General features: G+C 37.5%; 1 pseudogene; it reads left to right on the top strand.

Moving 5' to 3' along the window:
* Positions 1–7,615: 7,615 nt before the first annotated feature.
* On the top strand, positions 7,616–18,977 carry LOC141519223 (deoxyuridine 5'-triphosphate nucleotidohydrolase pseudogene; annotated as a pseudogene).
* The last annotated feature ends 1,407 nt before the right edge of the window (positions 18,978–20,384 follow it).

Here is a 20,384-nt window from a genome sequence, read left to right as displayed (position 1 = left end):
TGCACAAGAAGATTCAAATAAAAAAGAATGAAAGTAAAAAATTGCGTGCTTCAAATTAGATTCAAATTTTATCAGTTATTTCTCTAAAAATGGGTCTATTCTTAATTAAAGTTCCATCTACACTCTGTCATTTTTAGTTCCAAATTAATTGCTCTCTATTATCATGGGAAAAAATGCAATAATAGATGGGTTTTCCATTTGATGTTACCATTAAAAAGGGCATACCACACTAATGGTCTTTCTGTCACTTCAAGAATCATTCTACTCTGATAATACCTCTTTTGACTCTTCACAGTCTTTACCAAAATCCAGAAGTGTTTTTCTTCTATGCCTTTATGCAGGAATGTGATTTCAAATCTGACTCACTTTATACTGTACCATATTGCAATTCTTATCACAAGCACTAAACACAAAACTACTTAGAGAAAAATAATAATAGTAAATGTCCTTAGTAAATAGTAAATGTCCTTAAAACCACATTCACTTTCTCTCCTCTGACCTCTTGCTAATTAACATTTTTTTTTAGGTTTTTGCAAGGCAAATGGGGTTAAGCGGCTTGCCCAAGGCCACACAGCTAGGTAATTATTAAGTGTATGAGACCAGATTTGAACCCAGGTATTCCTGACTTCAGGGCTGTTGCTTTATCCACTGCCACCTAGCCACCCCCAATTAACATTTTCTAAGAGTCTTCTTGATTCTCAAGAAATAGTCAATTCATGATGATGCTTTGCATATTGTAATTTATCTGGTTCTATTTGGAGCACATGAGCAGAGCAGAAATTCTTACCTATTTTGGTACCATGTTTCTTTTTTATGTGAGTAGATGACACATTTTAGAAGTGGTTTGGTGCTCAGGATTGTCATGAGAGGTGGACTGAATAGTCTGACTAGAAAAGTAATGTCAAAGTATATTTGTATATACCATTATGCTAAGCACTTAATAAGTCCTCATTGACTAACTAATAGCATCACTCGGACAGGACCTGTGATTTCATTGGTATGAGGAACTTTTGGTGAGAAAACTTCCTTCACCAACTGAGAATGAATTATTTTATCCAGTGTCGCACTGTAACAATGGATTAGAGGTAAATTTGAGCCCAGCCCTTCCTAAATTCAGAATCATCTCTCCTCTATACACTGCCTCTTAATTGCATAATGACTTAGTGCTAAACCTGTTCAAAGAAATCTATACTGTTCAGTTCAACTCAACAAATATTTATTAACTGCCAAGGTAATAGTGAATCATGGAACACCAGAATGTCACCCATTAAAAAAAGCAATGGAAAGAGGCATGGTGGCTGCAAGGATAGATGTCATATTATCTTTTCGTAAATGAGAAGCAGCATGAAAGATAGCAAGGACATCTATTCACAGAAAAAGATGTGGACTAATCACTTAGTGAAAATAAAGAAATATGGCAGGATGATCTAAGTACTGCACTGATGCTCCTGAAATGCAAAAGTTTTTGTTGAAAGCTGGTAGATTTGGGGAAAGGCATGGTAATTGCACTGGAGGGGAATTGGAATACATACCCATATAGATAAGATAATGGCTTCACTAAAAATTATAGTCAATTTATGGAATAAAGATTAATGACCCTATTACATGTTTAAGTACTGTCCCTTGGAGACAGTATACTGTGTGGGTGACAGTTCAAATTAGTTCCTTATTTTCCAAGTAATTAATCCCTAGAAATCTTTATGTACTGGTTATTGATTAGTTGTATTCAAATCTTCATGCCTCCATGGACCACAGTACATCCATATCGTCCATGGGGTTTTCTAGGGAAATTTTTCTTCTCCTGTATGTCCTGGTTACTTTTAGTGTGTTGTGGAAGTATAACTATCTTCCATCAAGAAAGCACCAGGCAGTTAATATAGGAATTTAGGGGCTGCACAATGTCATTCCTTTTCTTTATTTCTTACCATTCCCCTTCCTCTCCTATAAGACATAACTTTTTCATTCATGGAAACTCAGATAACCTTCAGGAGTCAATTGAGATTGATCTTGATTACACATGCTAATGGATGAATAAAAAATGGTTCAAATATTGGTTATTGGTTCAAATGAATTATTTCTGTGGCAGATCACCATAACTATCATTCCATGGAACCTGACAACTTACACCACAGTTATCCTCTGAAAACCACTCCAAACCAATAATTACCAGGTGGAATTTCCATTCCTTTCTCCCTATCAGAAACAATCTAGAGCAGGTCATGGAATGCTGCCATGGCAACTGCAGGCAGGACTCAAAATTCAATGAATCTATGAGGTTTTTAAAGATGAATTAATTAAATGGTTAATCAAATATAGCAGGCTAATTTTTAAGTTGATAATTTTACCCTTAAATGATATTATAGATATCCAAAAAGCCTTTGGCAGAGAAAAGTTTTCTCACCTCTAATCTAGAGGATTCCGCTTCCTAAAGATACATCATGTTAATTGCCATGGCTTAATAATTAATAATATTAATTAATAATTATAAATAATAATCAAGCATATTTTAAAAGAACATCTCCACATAGTTTTCACACTTTTTTAAAATGCCCTAATTAATCCTTTTGTAGTAACTAAAGACCCTTGACTCTATAGATTGATGTTGCCTTTGAAAGAGGAGTAAATGTGTTGGTGCTATGTTCTGAATCACCTTTTAAGTACTAATATGTTGTTAAATTATGGTATACCAAGAATAATAATGGTAATATTCATACAGTAAGACCAATAGCATCACCTCCAGAATAGATTCCATTCCTTCATTCATTGGTTAACTTGGGGTCAGATATTTCAAATGATATAAATTAATATTTCAGAATTAAGTTGAATTTAATTCAGCAAAGATTTATGGACAAAAATCAATCACTTCAATAGGAACAGTAATTTTTTTAAAAGTGACTTGTTAATAATTGTCTTCTATTTAAAATAAGTTAGAGCTTAAGTAAATTATAATTAATTATATTTCAGAATCTAAGAGATTTCAAGAATAAGGATTTTATTATTGTCACATTAGTCATAGTGTGCTTAATAAAATAGAAATGATAGAATATTGATAATAATAATTCTCACTTACCATCTCCTAACTGCTATCCCCACCCTCTTTTCCCCTTTCTTCATTCCATGCTTCTTTATGCAGAGGCTCACTAAGATATCCTCAGATTCCATGCCTGAAATGCTCTTTTGGATCAAGCTGTCTTTTTGTTACTTCAGCAGTTAAACTCATTTCAATAAGGTCTAACATTCAATCACCAAGTATTTATTAGTACATAAGACATACCTAAATAAGTAAATGCAAGATAAATACGGGGGTGAGGTAACCCTAACAACTAAGGGAACCAAAAGAGGCTTTTTGGAGAAGGCAGCATTTGAGTTGAGTTTTGAATGAAGCTAATTTCCAGGAGGCATTGATATTTCTCTGCCCAAGATAATCAGTGACTATGACTTTTTCTCAGATCTTTTGATTTTTGACTCTCTGTAGCAGGTGATATTATGATCCATCCATTCTCCTTGTATATATTTTCTTCCCAGAGATTTTTGGGTGCTCTCTTTTGGTTCTCTTCTAACCTATCTGGACATTTTTCTCTTCTCATGTTAGATCAACATCCAAAACACAATCCCATTTCATATTCTCTGTATTGCACAAGATTGTTCTGGATTCTTTTCTCCCACTACATCCTGGGTTCCAGGAACTCTTTATGTATAGACAGTATAAAAAGATAATTTAGATTTAAGATAGATATAGATAGATAGATAGATAGATAGATAGTTGGATAGACAGACAGACAGATAGATAAATAGATAGATAGATAGATAGATAGATAGATAGATAGATAGATAGATAGATGAATGGATGGATAAAAAGAAAGAAAATGATAGTTAAAGCTAGATAATTATAAATATAAAAACTATTCTAATAAAATTGATTTCTTTAGAATTTTTTGTGTTTTATTTATGCTTCAAAAAACATTATTCTTAGAAGTCCAAAAGTGTCACCAGACTGTCAAAAAGGTCCATGATACAAAAAGTTTAAGAATTCATATTCTCTGTGGTCTACCTTGATGATTTCATCATTGCTCCAATGTGGTCAATTATCATTACTTTATTATGAACTCTGTTTTATAGGATGTTGCAGAATCACAACATCTGATAAGTTAGAAGGAATCCTAAAGAACATCTAGTCCAACCTGAACTTGATCAAAAACGCCCTCTTAGGGGACTGAGCCAAGATGGTGACATGAAGGGATTGAGTCTTAGGAACTCTCTGATAAAAACTCATAAACTAAGGACTCTAACTAAACTTTCAAGAGACAGGAACCACAAAGGGACCCAGTGAGGCAGTTCTCCTACTCAAGGTAACCTGGAAAAGAGCAGAAAGGCTCTGCTCCCTGGGATCGGAGAGGCGACCTGCCAGAGGGGTGGCCCGCCAGAGCCAAAGAACTTCAGCCTCCCGGAGGCAGCCCCAGGGTGCTGGGAGCCAAGACACACAGCAGTGGGGGAGTCTCCAGAGCTGCACCCTGGGGAACACTGGCACAAAGTGGGGTAACAAAGGGGGACCTCTGCCAGAGCAAGTACATGGAGCCCAGCCCTCAGGGGACACAGCAAGCACCTTGGTCTTTCTGCAGCCCAGACCAGGAAACAGAAGCAGGCGGAGCCGGTAAGCAGGAGCACCACAGGGCATGAGCCCATTGAGCTGAGGGAGGGGAGTGAAGAGAGACTGCAGAACTTTGTCCTCTACCTCTGCAACAGGACTCTGGGGCTCTGACCACATTCAGATCCTGATCCCAGTCTAAGCCCCTCCATTGAACAACAGGGCCCCCCCACCTTGGCCCCGTGGCAGAGGGGGTACTTATAGTCATTCACAGACCAGGAGGGAGGACAGAGCCTCACACACTGAGACCCTTGTGGGAGTGTCCCAAAAGCTCAGGAAGCACCCCCAAAACAGGCTTAGGCTGGGAAAATGAACAAGCAAAGAAACAAGAGGAAGACCATTGAGAAATAGTTTGCAAATGAGCCCAAGAAGGATCAAAATACTCAGTCTGAAGATGAGGAAGCACAAGCTCCTGCATCTAAAGACTCCAAGAAAAACAGAAATTGGATTCAGGCTATGATAGAGCTCAAAAAAGGCTTTGAAAATCAAATGAGGGAGTTGGAAGAAAAACTGGGAAAAGAAAGGAGAGAGATGCAGGAAAAACATGAAAATGAAGTCAGCAGCTTAGTCAAGGAAGTCCAAAAAAATGCTGAAGAAAATAGCATGCCAAAAACCAGCTTAGGTCAAATGGATAAAACAGTTCAAAAAGTTATTGAGGAGAAGAATGCTTTAAAAAGAAAATTGGCCAGATGGAAAAAGAGATAAGAAAACTCTCTGAGGAGAACAAATCCTTCAGAAAAAGAATAGAACTCAGGGAGATTGATGAATTTACCAGAAATCAGGAATCAATACTTCAAAACCAAAAAAATGAAAAATTAGAAGAAAATGTGAAACATCTCAACTGATATGGATCACATTTTCTTCTAATTTTTCATTTTTTTGGTTTTGAAGTATTGATTCCTGATTTCTGGTAAATTCATCAATCTCCCTGAGTTCTATTCTTTGTCTGAAGGATTTGTTCTCCTCAGAGAGTTTTCTTATCTCTTTCCATCTGGCCAATTTTCTTTTTAAAGCATTCTCCTCAATAACTTTTTGAACTGTTTTATCCATTTGACCTAAGCTGGTTTTTGGCATGCTATTTTCTTCAGCATTTTTTTGGATTTCCTTGACTAAGCTGCTGACTTCATTTTCATGTTTTTCCTGCATCTCTCTCCTTTCTTTTCCCAGTTTTTCTTCCAACTCCCTCATTTGATTTTCAAAGTCTTTTTTGAGTTCTATCATAGCCTGAATCCAATTTCTGTTTTTCTTGGAGTCTTTAGATGCAGGAGCTTGTGCTTCCTCATCTTCAGACTGAGTATTTTGATCCTTCTTGGGCTCATTTGCAAAATATTTCTCAATGGTCTTCCTCTTGTTTCTTTGCTTGTTCATTTTCCCAGCCTAAGCCTGTTTTGGGGGTGCTTCCTGAGCTTTTGGGACACTCCCACAAGGGTCTCAGTGTGTGAGGTTCTGTCCTCCCTCCTGGTCTGTGACTGACCATAAGCACCCCCCCTCTGCCACGGGGCCGAGGTGGGGGGGCCCTGTTGTTCTATGGGGGGGCCTAGACTGGAATCAGGATCTAAATGTGTTCAGAGCCCCAGAGTCCTGTTCCAGAGGCAGAGGACAGAGCTAGGCAGTCTCTCTCTCTTCACTCCCCTCCCTCAGCTCAATGGGCTCATGCCCTGGGGGCTCCTGCTTACCGGCTCCGCCTGCTTCTGTTTCCTGGTCTAGGCTGCTGAAAGACCAAGCTGCTTGCTGTGTGCCTTGAGGGCTGGGCTCCACTTGCTGCTTGGGCAGAGGTCCCGCTCTGTTACCCCACTTTGTGCCAGTGCTCCCTGGGGTGCAGCTCAGGAGACTCCCCCGCTGCTGTGAGCCACTGGCTCCCAGTGCCCTGGGGCTGCCTCCAGGAGGCTGAAGTTCTTTGGCTCTGGCGGGCCACCCCTCTGGCAGGTCGCCTCTCTGATCCCGGGAAGCAGAGCCTTTCTGCTCTTTTCCAGGTTACCTTGAGTAGGAGAACTGCCTCACTGGGTCCCTTTGTGGGTTCTGTCTCTCAAAAGTTTAGTTAGGGTCCATAGTTTATGAGTTTTTATCAGAGAGCTCCTAAGACTTCATGTTGCCATCTTGGCTCCGCCCCCCCCCACCCCACTTAGAGTTTTTAAGTGAAAAATAAAACACTACTTCCATTCTACTTTGGGATCCTCTAATTACTGGAAAGTATTTCTTTATACCAAGTCTAAAGCTGCTTCTCTAAAATTTCTACTCATTTCATCCCATTGTTCTCTGTCAAGCGGGGCAGACCAAGTAGGCCATGCCTACATTATAGCTCTTCAAAAAACTAAAGATAGTTCTCAAAGTACTACCCCGAAACTTCTCTAGACTGAAATTTCTCAAGTCCCTTAAGTGTTCCTCATTTAATATGATCCCTGGATCCCACTTCAATGCATGATCTTTAGCTTATTAAGTGTCTTTCCAAGAAATAACTAGATAAATGAATGAATGAATGAATGAAAGATTAAATGATCAAGAACATCAGACAACCAATTTGTTCTGAGCAATACTGAATACAATATAACTATCACCTGTCTCTTTTCAAAAGGAGAGAGAAGAGGGAGAGAAAGAAGAAAGAGGGGGGTGGAGCCAAGATGGCGACAAGAAAGGATCCTGTCTTAGGCCCTCTCTCATAAAACTCATAAGGTAAGGATTCTAAATTTTCGAGAGACAGGAACCACATAGGGACCTAGTGAGGCAGTTCTCCTACTCAAGGTAATCTGGAAAAGAGCAGAAAGGCTCTGCTCCCTGGGGTTGGAGGGGCGGCCAGCCAGAGGGGAGGCCCACCAGAGCGAAAGAACTTCAGCCTCCTGGAGGCAGCCCCAGGGTGCTGGGAGCCGCAGCTCACAGCAGCAGGGGAATTTCCTGAGCTGCACCCCGGGGAGCCCAGGAGAGCACCTCACAAATTGGGGGAACAGCAGGGGGACCTATGCCAGAGCGAGTAGCATGCCCTCAGGGCACACAGCAAGCAGCAAGCTGCAGTGTGGACACCACAGTCCAGATCCAGGAACAGAAGCTGACGGAGCTTGTAAGCAGGAGCCCCCAGGGCATGAGCCCTTTGAACCTAGGGAGGGGAGTGAAGAGAGACTGCAGAGCTCTGCCCTTGGAACAGGACTCTGGGGCTCTGAACACATTCAGATCCTGATCGAAGTCTAGGCACCCCCACAGAACAGCAAGGGTCCCCCCACATCAGCTCCGTGGCAGAGGGGGGCACATATGGTCATTCACAGACCAGGAGGGAGGACAGACCCTCACACACTGAGACTCTTGTGGGGGGTGTCCCAAAAGCTCAGAAAGCACCCCCAAAACAGGATTAGGATAGGAAAATGAGCAAGCAGAGAAAAAAAGAGGAACAACATTGAGAAATATTTTGCATATGAGCCCAATGAGGATCAAAATACTCAGTCTGAAAATGAGGAAGCACAAGCTCCTGCATCTAAAGACTCCAAGAAAAACAGAAATTGGGCTCAGGCTATGACAGAGATCAAAAAAGACTTTGAAAATCAAATGAGGGAGTTAGAAGAAAAACTGGGAAAAGAGAGAGATGCAGGGAAAACATGAAAATGAAATCAGAAGCCTAGTCAAGGAAATCCAAAAAAATGCTGAAGAAAATAGCATGCTAAAAACCAGCTTAGGTCAAATGGATAAAACAGTTCAAAAAATTATTGAGGAGAAGAATGTTTTAAAAAAGCAAAATTGGGCAGATGGAAAAAGAGATAAGAAAACTCTCTGAGGAAAATAAATCCTTCAGACAAAGAACAGAACTCAGGGAGATTGATGAATTTATGAGAAATCAGGACTCAATACTTCAAAACCTAAAAAAAGGAAAAATTAGAAGAAAATGTGAAATATCTCACTGAAAAAACAACTGATATGGAAAACAGACTTAGGAAAGATAATTTAAAAATTATTGGAATACCTGGAAGTCATGATCAGGAAAAGAGCCTTAACATCATTTTCAAAGAATTACTACAGGAAAATTGCCCTGAGATTCTAGAAGCAGAGGGCAAAATAGAAATGGAGAGAATCCACCGATCCCCCCAAGAAAGAGATCCCAAAAGATCAACCCCTAGGAATATGATAGCCAAATTCCAGAGCTCCCAAGTCAAAGAGAAAATATTACAAGCAGCCAGAAGGACACAGTTCAAATATCGTAGACCTGCAGTCAGGATCACACAGGACTTAGCAGCAACTATATTAGAAGCTCATAGGGCTTGGAATATAATATACCAGAAGGCAAAAGAGCTTAGAATGCAGCCAAGAATCAACTACCCAGGAAAAATGAATGACCTCTTCAAGGGCAAGAGATGGACTTTCAATGAACCAGGGGAATTTCAAATGTTCCTTTTGGAATGGCCAGAGCTGAACAGAAGGTTTGATCTTCAGATACAAGACTTGGGTGAAGCATAGAGATTGGAGGAGAAGGGGAAAATATGAGGGACTTAATGATGATGAACTGCATGTATTCCTGTATAGAAAAATGACACTGATAATACTCATATGAACCTTCTCAGTTAATAGAGCAGGTAGAGGGAGCTTTTATAGTTAAAGCACAGGAGAAAGCTGAATTTGAAGATATAATATGGAGTAAAAATGGAGTCAATAGAAAAAAGGGAATAGGCCAAGATATTTTCATATAATAAGGTTTTTCTTTATTACAATGAGCTACTGCAATGATATGGAAGGGGCGAAGGCAAGGGGGAATAAGGGAATGTTCACTCTCATCAGAGGTGCCTAGGAGAGGAAACAGCATATATACTCAATGGGGTATAAGGCATCTGGAGTAAGAAGAAAATGGGGGGACAGGAGGAAGTGGGGGGATGTGAGTGATGGAGGAGAGGATGGACCATGGCGGGGAAAGTGGTCAGATATAACACATTTTCTTTTTTACTTCTTGCAAGGGGCTGGGATTGGATGGCCTTTCCAGGACCATAGGGCCGGGTGGATGCTGGGCCTAAGGGGTGGTAAGGGGGCTCAGGGCCTTTTGGTCCCAGTGCTGGGGATCTGTCTTCTGCGCCACTCAGCAACCCTACAGCAGAGTCAGAGTGAAAGGAGAGAGAAAATATAGTACATGGTAGTGGAGAAATACAAAAGGAGGGAGTTGGGATCAGCAATGGCAATGGTGGAAAAATATGAAAGTAACTTTTGCCATGGACTTATCATAAAGAATGTGATCCACCCATGACAGAGTTGTTGGTGTTGAAACAAAGACTGAAGCACATTTTTCATTATTATTATTTTGGGGGGGTGCAGGGCAAATGGGACTGGGTGGCCCACCTGAGGCCACATAGCAGGGTGATCATTGGGTGTCTGAAGCTGGATTTGGACCCAGGTGTTCCTGGCTCAAGGGTCAATGCTCTGTCCACCACCCAGTCACCCCTACTATTATTACTATTATATTTTAATTTTATTTTGGGTCTTTTTTTTTGCTTTCTTTTTGGTTTTTGCAGGGCAGTGGGGTTCGGGTGGGTGTACAGGGCTAGATGTGGGCTTGGGTGCTCATGGCTCCAGAGCTGGTGCTCCATCCACTGCACCACCTGGCCATACCTACAATTATTACTATTTTTTTTATTTTAATTTTTCTCTCCCCTTTACTTTATCGTTCAAGTGAGTCTATATTTTTTGGGGGGAGGGGGTATTTTGCTTACTCTTAAACAAGAATATTTTATTAATGTATAAAAAACATTTGCACAAAATGAGAATATTTAAATATTAAAAAGAAAGAACAAAAAAGAAAGAAGAAAGGAAAGAAGGAAGGAAGGAAAGAAAGAGAAAGAGAGAGAAGAGAGAGAGAGAGAGAGAGAGAGAGAATGAAAGATTGAGAGGAAGAAAGAATATACTGTCCTACTTATCCTGCTGATCCTACTGGTCAAGTAGAACCCAGTTTAGAGTGTAGTCAAATAGCACTCTAATAATCAAGTGAGATTATTTTTATTTCTAGTTCATTCTTTTTTTATATTTTCCAAAGACATATAAAAGTAATGAAAGGATTTCAATATTCATTAGTAACATCATAGATTAGGCTTAAAAAGGACCTCAAACTCCATCTAGAAAAATCCCCTCACTTTATAGATAAAGATCAACCCTAAATACTAGATATCAATTGTCCATATTTCTCATAGTTCTAAAGGAAAAAGTTTCATCCATGTCACTCCTTTCCTCTTCAAAGTAAGTCAAATTTTAATGTTCTTCCTTTCCCAGTATGTTAGATTATGCTTACTTCTAATTTTTTTTCTGAAATACTTCTGGTTTTCATAAAATTTACAATATAGATACCTAATCACCAAAATGATAAATTCAGAATAAACCACTCCCCCAATCACATTTTCTGCTTGAAAGTTATCATTCTAATATCAACAAGCACATTTCTATTTACTAATACATCATGTGTTGATGGCAATGATGATAGTGATGACTGAGATAAAGAGATCTTCTCTGCAGACTTTGTCCTGATGAGCATTTTGCAGGCCTATATACTACCTCCAGTAATAGGTTTTATGGACATGCTGAAAATACATGTCTAGCAAATGTTAATGACTGCACTTTTTCTATGAAAAATGTCCTTGGTTATTTAGGAAAAAAATAGCCCCAACTTGGATTCTTTACCACAGAAATGCACCTAAAATGTATCATTGTGGATCAATGAATCATAATTATGACCCAGTTTTTTAACAATTCCACCACAGTGTGTGATTTCTTCTTAACTATAAGCAAATAAGTTAGAAAAATTTTTACTAGCCTACCTGAATATAGTCTTTTTAAAACTAAAATTAATATCCTCCTCATTAAAAAAAGGATTGTTTCAGGTAAATTTAATTTTTGTTTGTGTAAAATAGATCCATGTTATAGAATCAAAAACAAGTTGGGGGGGTGGCTAGGTGGTACAGTGGATAGAGCACTGGCTCTGGAATCAGGAGAACCTGAGCTCAAATCCAGCCTCAGACACAATAATTACCTAGTTGTGTGGCCCTCGGCAAGCCACTTAACCCCATTTGCCTTGCAAAAACCTAAAAAAAAAAAAAAAAAAAGCAAGTTGGACCCCAATGGCTAAGGACAAGAGATAATTAATTCAAAGTGATAATGGTATCATAGATTTAGAACTAATAAGAACATTAAAAACCACCGTGTTTAACCTTTGGTTTTATATATGATGATAGTTAAGACCTAGAGAGGAAAAGCAACTTGCTTAATATCACATAGCTAATGAGTTATATTTCAAATTGGAATTTTTCTAACAAATATAAATGACCCAATCACTGTGCCTAGCAAAGTGCACTGCTCCAAAATTTTTTATATATATATAGTATATGTGTATATGTGTATGAATATATACACACATAAATACATATATGTATTTTACATGCATGTGTATATATATTAATATACATAAATCTAGAGAGAGAGAAGAGGAATTAGGTGTATATTGGAAATTTATTGTGAATTAATTCATCCTACAATTTCATCTACAGACATTTTACACATGATATTCTACAGATGATATTAAAGCAGCTCCCTAACTGGGAAGTCAATAGTAATATGTATGACTCATCTCAATGGGCACCTTCTCCCAAAAAGCATTCTGGCTTTCAGCTCTCATAAATTGAGTTCTTCCTAGAACAGATTCCTCCTGACATTAAGTAAGAGGCTGAGTTCTCTCAAAATCTTTACAACAAAGCAAATCTAATAAATCTGCCAAAAGTAGGTAAATGAATTCTCTACTGTTTATAATTTGTATATCATGAATAGAAAAGTAGTCCATGTTCTCATTTTTCCATCTTAGAAAATACTTAAAACACAAAAGATTTATTAACACATTAACACACTAACAAATACTGAAAGCATGTCATTAAACTCATTATCTTTTTTATTATTTTCATTTCATTTATTTTTTCCTAAAAGATTTTCTTTATTTTGAGTTTTACAATTTTTTCCCAATCTTACTTCCCTCCCCCCATCACCCCACAGAAGGCAATTTGTCAGTCTTTACATTGTTTCCATGGTATATACATTGATCTAAATTGAGTGTGATGAGAGAGAAATCATATCCTTAAGGAAGAAACATAATATATAAGAGATAGCAAGATCAGACAATAAGATATCAATTTTTTCTAAATTTAAGGTAATAATCCTTGGTCTTTGTTCAAACTCCACAGTTCTTTCTCTGGATACAGATGGTATTCTCCATTTCAGACAGCCCCAAACTATCCCTGATTGTTGCACTGATGGAATGAATGAGTCCATCAAGGTTGATCATTGCCCCCATGTTGCTGTTAGGGTGTACAGTGTTTTTCTGGTTCTGCTCATCTCACTCAGCATCAGTTCATGCAAATCCCTCCAGGCTTCCCTGAAATCCCATCCCTCCTGGTTTCTAATAGAACAAGAGTGTTCCATACATATGCCACAGTTTGCTAAGCCATTCCCCAATTGAAGGACATTTACTTTATTTCCAATTCTTTGCCACCACAAACATGAATATTTTTGTACAAGTGATGTTTTTACCCTTTTCATCATCTCTTCAGGGTATAAATACAGTAGTAGTATTGTTGGATCAAAGGATATGCACATTTTTGTTGCCCTTTGGGTAAAGTTCCAAATTGCTCTCCAGAAAGGTTGAATGAGTTCACAGCTCCACCAACAATGTAATAGTGAACCAGATTTCCCACAACCCTTCCAACAATGATCATTATCCTTTCTGGTCATATTGGCCAGTCTGAGAGGTGTGAGGTGGTACCTCACAGAAGATTTAATTTGCATTTCTCTAATAAGTAATGATTTAAAGTAATTTTTCATATGACTATGGATTGCTTTGATCTCCTTATCTGTAAATCATCTTTACATATCCTTTGATCATTTGTCAATTGAGGAATGGCTTTTTTTAAAAAAAAACATGACTGAGTTCTCTGTATATTTTAGAAATGAGTTCTTTGTCAGAAACATTAGTTGTAAAGATTATTTCCCAGTTTACTACATTTCTTTTGATCTTGGTTACAGTGGTTTCATCTGTGCAAAAGCTTTTTAATTTAATGTAATCGAAATCATCTAGTTTGTTTTTAGTGATGTTCTACATCTCTTCCTTAGTCATAAACTGCTTCACTTTCCATAGATCTGACAGGTAAGCTAGTCCTTGATCTTCTAATTTGCTTATAGTATTTTTTTTTATGTCCTCTATTCATTTGGGTCTTATCTTGGTATAGGGTGTGAGGTGTTGGTCTAATCTAAGTTTCTTCCATACTAACTTCAATTTTCCCAGCAGTTTGTATCAAAGAGAGTTTTTATCCCAATAGCTGGACTCTTTGGGTTTATCAAACAGCAGATTATTATAATAGTTTCCTGCTATTGCACCTAGTCTATTGCACCACTCATTTCTTAGCCGATACCAGACAGTTTTTATGACTGATGCTTTATAATATAATTTTAAATCAGGTAGGGCTAAGCCCCCTTCTTTTGCACTTTTTTCCATTAAATCCTTGGAAATGATTGACTTTTTATTTCTCCATATGAATTTACTAACAACTTTTTCTAAGTCATTAAAGTAATTTTTTGGAATTTTGTTTGGTAGGCACTAAACAGGTAGTCTAGTTTTGGTAGAATTGTCATTTTTATTATATTAGCTCTACCTATGCATGAGCTGTTGATGTTTGTCCAATTATTTAAATCTGATTTAATCTGTGTGAGGAGTGCTTTGTAACTGTTTTCAAAAATTTTCTGAGTCTGCTTTGACAAATAGACTACCAGGTATTTTACATTGTCTGAAGTTACTTTGAATGGGATTTCTCTTTCTAGTTCTTCCTGCTGTATCTTGCTAGTCATATATAGAAAAGTTGAGGATTTATAAGGGTTTATTTTATATCCTGCAACTTTGCTAAAATTGCTAATTGTTTCCAGTAGGTTTTTTTTTGCAAGGCAATGGGGTTAAGTGGCTTGCCCAAGGCCACACAGCTAGGTAATTATTAAGTGTCTGAGGCTGGATTTGAACTCAGGTACTTCTGACTCCAGGGTCAGTGCTCTATCCACTGTGCCTCCTAGCTGCCCCTTCCAGTAGTTTTTTTTGGATGTTTTCTTGGGATTCTTTAGGTATACCAACATGTCATCTGCAAAGCGTGAGAGTTTTGTCTCTTCCTTCCCAATTCTAATTCCTTCAATTTCTTTTTCTTCTCTAATTGCTGAAGTTAACATTTTTAATATGATATTGAATAGTAGTGGTGATAGATCCTTCTTTCACCCCTGATATTATTGGGAATGCCTTTAGTCTCTCCCCATTGAACATAATGCTTGTTGATGGTTTCATAGGTACTGCTTATTATTCTAAGGAACAGTCCATTTATTCTTACACTCTCTAGTGTTTTTAGTAGGAATGGATGCTGTGTTTTGTCAAAAACCTTTTCAGCATCTATTGATGTAATCATATAATTTCTGATAGGTTTGTTGTTGATATAATTAATTATACTAACAGTTTTTCTGATATTGAACCAACCCTACATTCCTGGGATAAATCCTACTTGGTCAAAATGTATTATCTTGGTGATAACTTGTTGTAATCATTTTGCTAAGATTTTATTTAAGATTTTTGCATCTATATTGATCAGGGAGATAAGTCTATAATTTTCTTTCTCTGTTTTTACTCTTCCTGGTTTAGGTATCAGCACCATATTGGTGTCATATAAAGAGTAAGGCAGAGTTCTGTCTTCCCCTATTTTTCCAAAGAGTTTATATAGAATTGGAACCAATTATTCCTTAAATGTTTGGTAGAATTCATTTGTGAATCCATCAGGCCTTGGAGATTTTTTCTTAGGAAGTTCAATGATGGCTTTTTGAATTTTTTTTTGAGATAGTTGCTTAGATATTTAATCTCCTCTTCATTTAACCTGGGCAACTTATATTTTTTGTAAATATTCATCCATTTCACTTAGATTGCCACTTAGATTGTCAAATTTATTGGCATAGAGTTGGATAAAATAATTCTGAATTATTACTTTAATTTCATCCTCATTGGTGGTGAGTTCACCTTTTTCATTTATGATACTTGCAATTTGGTTTTCTTCTTTGTTTTTTTTAATCAAATTGACCAGAGGTTTATCAATTGTATTGGTTTTTTCATAAAACCAACTCTTGGTTTTATTTATTAATTCAATGGCTTTTTTGTTTTTGATTTTATTAATTTCTCCTTTAATTTTTGAATTTCTAAATTAATTGGGGGGTTTTAATTTGTTCTTTCCTCTAATTTTTTAGTTGCATATTTAGCTCATCAATTTCCTCTTTCTCTAATTTATTCATATAAGCATTTAAAGATATAATATATCCCCTGACAGTCACTTTGAGTGAATCCCATAGGTTTTGGTATGTTGATTCATTATTGTCATTATCTAGGATAAAATAATTAATCCCTTCTATAATTTGTTGTTTGATCCACTCATTCTTTAAAATGAGGTTATTCAGTTCCAATTAGTTCTGAGTCTATATCTCACTGCTCCAATATTGCATATGATTTTTATTGCATTGTGATCTAAGAAAGATGTTTTCCATTTGACCAAATGAGGTTTTGAAAGAATTATTTTATTTTTGCATTTGCCCAGTTGAGGATCTGAATTATTCTCATTTTGTATTTGTCCAATTGTATTTTCCAATGATTTGTTTTCTTGTTGTAAAGTGTTAATCTTCTCTTGGGTTTCTTTTCCGAAATTTTCCAATTAATTTTTAAACTCCTTCCTTATTTCTTTTTTTTTTGCAAGGAAAACGGGGTTAAGTGGCTTGCTCAAGGCCACACAGCTAGGTAATTATTAAGTGTCTGAGACTGGATTTGAACCCAGGTACTCCTGACTCCAGGGCCGGTGCTTTATCCACTGCGCCACCTAGCTGCCCCTCCTTCCTTATTTCTTCAAGGAAGTCTTTCCGTGATGGAGACCAGATCATATTCTCCTCAGAGGTTCTAGGTCTCTCTGAGTTAGTATCTTTTCTTTCCAAGAATTTTTCTATGGCTCCTCATTTCTTGTGGCCTTTCTTTATTTTGCTAAGACCTTGAGTTGAGGCGGGGCTGGTTCACAGAGGTTTGGTGTTGGGATCCCTAGAGGCATTACTCTCCGAGTGAAATATCTCCAGCTGACTAGTAGGGGTGTTAGAAGTTTTGGTCACTGAGTGCAATTTCTCCAGCTGGCCAGTAGGGGGTGATGGTTGCTTTCTCTGGAGTTTTTGTGACCTTAATTGAGGCCCTTTTCCTTGGCCTGGAAGGAATGATTGAAACTATTAAATATTTTTGTCTTCAGTCAATGGTGGGCTATACCCTGGGGTGAGGTCATCAATCACTCTCCCTATTGTCAGCTGAGCTGGTTCTGCTGCTTAGCCTTAGCCTGAGGCAGAAGGTCTGTAATTGTGTTTGTTCTGAGAAGAGGCTTAAGCTGAAATGGAGGCTTGGACTTGGAGTTCCTCCAGACCAGAGGAGCCTCTGCTCCCAAGCCCCTGTGGTCAACCAGACTCTAGCCTCACTGCTGATCAAGGAGGTCCAGTTCTCTGGCCCTCAGGCTCCTAGGCTCCAGCCCCACCACTAATCAGGTTGATCTGCAGCTGATCCAGGCTCCCAGGCTCTTCTCAGTTCAGTGCTCCAGGCAGAATCCATCCTCTGTCCCCGGACTCATCCACCACTACAGAAGACAAATCCTGAGGTAGATGTTCTTTCTCCTGGCTTTTCTTTCTGGGTTTTGTTGATCAGATTTCTGTTAAGAGGTTTGTTTCATATCATAGATGGGAAAAGATCAGGAGATTTTAGAACTCTGTCTTCTCTCCACCATCTTGGCCAGAAGTCCTATAATCTTCTTAAAGGTAAAAATATCTCTTTTAGGCATAACTAGGGTGATTATAAACTAGGAGGTGGTTTAACCAAAAATTATTTTGGAGATATCTGGAAGTTTTTTTTTAAAAAATCCCCAAAATGCTAGTGGTTTCTGAATAACATTTGAATTTAAACAGAATTTTTACCCTATTCTTTTATTATTCTTTGTTATGATGGATAACTTTGTAGGTAGAAGAAAGAAGATGAAAGAGGAATACATTAAGAAATAAAGATGCTATAAAATAAAACCTCAAAAATTTAAATTTAAAAAATTGAACAAAGAAAAACATTTCTATACTTGTATTAGAATTAAATTATTTTATGTTTTCCAACAACGTTTTCCCAACAGAGGAATCAAGAGCCTTCTCAAATATGGTCTCGTGTTCCCAATTTCACTCTACCAACACAGATTATAATTCCTCTGTACTTTAATACTTAGTCTTTATATGTTGATGTTTCCAAAAGACCTCATCATCTCAAGGTGAGCCTTTCCCATCATCCCAGGGATGGGGAATCTCCAGAGAATGGATCATATTGGTCTGGTATTGCCAAGGTGACCTTGAGGAGGACTCAAAATTCAATAAATCTAGCATGTTTTAGGGATGAATTAATTAAATATTTGACCAAATATAGCCCCTGATTGATGTTATAAATATCCAAATGGCCCTTGGCAGAAAAAAGTTTCCCCAACCCTGTTCTAGGCTGATTCTTGGATAGAAAACTCAAAATTTTGTTTAGGGGGTCCATATTTGAAGCCTTTCCAAGCTCATTAAATTTACCAGAGTTCACTTCTACTATTTGACATTGGGCAATTGAAGGTCATTTCTGTACTATGATAAGGAATTAGAGTAGGACAGCAATGGTTATTGTATTTTCTTAGTTATTTTAAAAAGGTTTACTTGATTGTTCAGTGATGTCAACTATTATATCCTTTAAAATTACAACCGTTGAGTGATGGATTTGCCACACTGAGCATCTCATCCCTTGTTCTTTCTTCTCAACTGCTCAGAAGTGACCCCCATCACCATATTCCTCACAAGTGAGTTCAGCCCTCACAGCCCAGATTGCAGAGACCCATGAACCTCGGCTTCACCAGCATCTCGGAGCATGCCACAGGCCCCTCCAAGGGATCAGTGTGGCCTGCGGGCTATGACCTGTACAGTGCCTATGATTATACAATACCAGCCATTGAGGAAACTCTTGGGGAAATATTCAGATTTCTCTCCCTTCTGGGTGTTATGATGGAGTTGCTCCATGTCTGTATTGGCCATATTTTATAGATGTAGGAGCTGGTATCATAGATGAAGATTACAGATGAAATATTCATATTGTCCTATTTAACTTTGGCAAAGAAAGTGAAAAACGGTGGCCTGATTGCACAGCTGATTTGTGAGGGAATTTTTTTATCCAGAATTTGAGGAAGTTCAAGGCTTAGCTAACACTGAATGTGGATCAGGAGGTTTTGGTTCTACTGATCAGAACTAAAATTATATAATAAAAGTAAATGAAGCAACTTTCCCCTTTAATACAGTTAATAAAATGAATTTTCACTTTAAAAAAATTACAACCCTTCTAAACCAAAAAGATTTCATCAACTTACCATTACTTAAAATGTTATATTATAATGTTGGATTAGATTAGATATCATATTATTTAGCATCTACTTGAGTCTGTTAGCCTTTTATTAGGACACCATAAAAAATGGAATAGATCCTCAAAAAATTCACAACCCCCAAATCCCACATTAAAATTCTAACATAAGTCTAGATCATGAGTTTTATATGAATCTGAATGAAGGAGTGAGCTAGAATCAATGAAGAAGGATTTATGGAGTAGACAATTTATCAAGTATCTATAACTTGATAAAAAAAAAATCCCTTGACATTATCTGGCTCCCATGAATCTGATTCTAAATTCACTGTGTAACTTCAGTGATCTATAATTTGGTTTTCTCTGTGAAGCAATGCACCAGGAAACACACTAAGCATACTGGAATGGGCATGTATTATATAAATTGGTACCCAGATTTATAAATCAATCTCTTCTAAGTTTCATTAGTAGGTAAACAACCTTTATGATTACATAAAATCAAGTATCTGAAAATATAATGTAGATTTGAAAAAGATAGCAGTCTCAAGGCCAGAACATTTGCCCATGTTTTTTTTTAGGTTTTTGCAAGGCAAACAGGGTTAAGTGGCTTGCCCAAGGCCACACAGCTAGGTAACTATTAAGTGTCTGAGACTGGATTTGAACCCAGGTACTCCTGACTCCAGGGCCGGTGCTCTATCCACTGTGCTACCTAGCTGCCCTGATACACTGCTTTATTAAAGCTCTTTTCATAACAAATAATATAATGATAAAAGGCAGAAAATATAATTTGCATGAAGGAAAATATTTATACTAATTGTAGACGATGAAAACTATCACTGAAATTCCTCCTGAACAATAATACATCTTTTTTAGTCACTACAAAAAGTCACTACAATTTAGTCACTCCAGTTCACATATGTCAAAAATATTCTTCCAGTTTGGAATATAACCTTCCTGAGTAATATGCTAACAAGACATAGAAGTAATAATGATGATGTTGAGTGTGATGATATTAATAGTAAAACATATGCTTCATTGTCAAAAGATCATGCTTATTAAAAGAAATTCCTTTCTTTTGACTTGTCATGATCACAATATAACTATTGTCATGATCACAATATAACTATTGCACTACAGCAATAGGAGTACCATCACCCAGATATATAGATGTGAACTTTGGATTAGGGCCTTAGAAGGTTAAAAGTACCATTTAGAGTTTTACTCCAGTGCTTAGCAGAGCTAAGGGGCTTAATAAATATTTATTGACTCACTATTCTTACTGACTTAAGAATGAAATAAATG

This window comes from Macrotis lagotis, chromosome 3, assembly GCF_037893015.1.
Source record: "Macrotis lagotis isolate mMagLag1 chromosome 3, bilby.v1.9.chrom.fasta, whole genome shotgun sequence".
Taxonomy (NCBI): domain Eukaryota; kingdom Metazoa; phylum Chordata; class Mammalia; order Peramelemorphia; family Peramelidae; genus Macrotis; species Macrotis lagotis.
Note: the sequence above shows the minus strand (reverse complement) of the source record. Positions and strands in the feature narration are given on the sequence as shown.